This window comes from Malurus melanocephalus, unplaced genomic scaffold, assembly GCF_030028575.1.
Source record: "Malurus melanocephalus ecotype Western Australia unplaced genomic scaffold, MMel_1.1 scaffold_178, whole genome shotgun sequence".
In the NCBI taxonomy this organism is placed as follows: domain Eukaryota; kingdom Metazoa; phylum Chordata; class Aves; order Passeriformes; family Maluridae; genus Malurus; species Malurus melanocephalus.
The window spans coordinates 72654-74936 of NW_026623410.1; positions in this window are offsets into that span (position 1 = coordinate 72654).

Genomic DNA, 2283 nt, shown 5'->3' on the forward strand with positions numbered 1-2283 from the left:
TCCTGGTCAACCCTTCTGCCAAGGGAGGGTCACCTGGAGCAGGTGACACAGGGATGCATCCAGGTGGAGCTGGATTGTCTGCAGTGAGGGAGACTCCATGACCTTCCTGGACAGTCTGTTCCAGTGCTCTGCCACCCTCAGTGGAAAGAATTTCTTCCTCGTGTTGAGGTGGAACTCCTTGTGTTTTAKTTCATGGCCATTGCTCCTTGCCCTGTAACTGGACACCACCAAAAACAGTCTGGCACCCTCTGTTTGACACCCACCTTTGAGATATTTATATGGATTGATGAGATGCCCTCTCTTCTCCAGGATTTAACTATCCAAGCACAAGCAATCTCTCCTCACAAGAGATCTCCAGACCCTGTATACAGTATTTAGAGGAAGGCTGAAGAAGGGCTTTTGTGGTCTCCTGCCCTATTATGGCCATCTGAGCTGGTCACTGGTCCTCAGCACCACTTCTTGGCTAAGCCCAGCCTTAAGGCAGCCTTGGTGTTTTGAAATATTTTCCTCCTCTTGGAACTGCAGCACTGCTGTTCTGACACACAGACAGTGCAGAGGTGATACTGCTGTAGCTCCAGCCTCAGCCAAAGTGGCTGAAAACCCAAAATCATGTTGGAAAAGTTACAGTGTACACCAGCACTTGAATGCTCTGTCCCTTTATCTTGTTTCCTAGCCACTCTGAAGAACAAGCAAACCTCATTGTTTCCAGGAGGTATCAGAAAGGATCTTAATGGGCTGTTGTTTTCTGGAGCATTCTTTACTCTCCCATTGCATACAATTGAAAATTCTGTCTACCTAGAGTCATAGGGATAATAAAGAAATAAATAACAGACAACAAAGCTTCTGTTTTTATTGTGGCAAAATATTAATCATAAATACTTAATGTCTACTGATCCTATTAAAAACTAAGATTTTTTTATACTTTCATAATATGTAACTGAGCAGAACAAAATATTTTGTGGTATCCACGTGGTGCCCTGCCTTTAACAGAAAATGGAAAAAGAAAGTACCCTGTGAAATATGAAGTGCTACCTTAGTGCAATGAGTTTACAGAACATTCGTACTGCATATCACCTTTATTACTATGCTTATTCTATTTTTATCACAGCCATATTGTCATAAAGGAAAAAAAAGTATAGCTACCTTATMAGAATGATAATTCTCCAGTGATTTCAGCAGCTCTCCAGATAAGCATAAGACAAACATTAAACTCTGAAGCCATATAAATAGTCTGATATTTACTRAGTACCCAGTACCTGACAATCTCCATTTATTTAACTGAGAATTTATCTTATTTATCTGGTCACATATGCCTAAGAGTGGAGAATAGTTTTAGACACCTATGGAAAGTAGGTCAAAGATTACAAGATGAGAACGATACAAAAGAATGTGAGACCTGAAAAATATGAGAAAAGGTACATTTATTCCAGTTAAGTGTGCCACGATGTTTGAGCTAAAATTGGCTGTTTGTCAGGACCTGAAAGGACAGYAGAGCCTGGCTCAGCCTGACCCAGTCCAAGTGAAATACCTCRGCTTTGTAGGGATTGAGCCACCAGCACTGCCAAGATCAGATAATTCTGTCGGTCAGTGACAACCAGTTGATGCTGGGTTTGGAAAACCACATGGCATAAACACCAAAACCCACGTATTGCATGGTAGATTCTTTTAAAATTAAATTGTAAAGCACATGTTGTCTGAGGTTTTGTTCTGCAGCCTTGCCCTGAACTTCTGTTGATGTTTTGAACAATTTTTTACAACCCTTTCCTTATGGTGTGATGAGGTTTATGGGATGGGACCCTCGAGATCCCCTCACCTGCATGGTAGAAGTGTATGTGAGGAGAAGGAAAGAGAGGGTGGGTTTTGAGGCAGAACGGTGATAAAGGTGCAAAGAGAAGCTGGAATGTACAAGATTTCTGTGTTTCTATTTTTTTCTTTTGTTTGGATGATTTTGGGGGTAGTTTGGTTTCTTTCTTGGGACAGTTGTAAGAATATATTGGAGTCAGGTTGAAGAAGGGATTTTTTTGCAGTGCGGGAATATAAAGAAGGGTGGGGAAAAGCATGGAAGTTGCAGAGAAAATCAGAATAGGGAGACAATGGTGGAGGAAGTTGCATGAAAAGAAGTTGGGTGAGAGGAGTAAGGCAGGTGGGTAAAAAGCAAGAGAAAAGACAGAACTGTGGAGTGTTCTCAGGTGAAGTATATGGTAGAATAAGCACAGATTAAGTAATTAACAACAGTTGTATGCAGAAAAAAAAAAMCAGATTTATATTTTTTGGTCAAGGTGC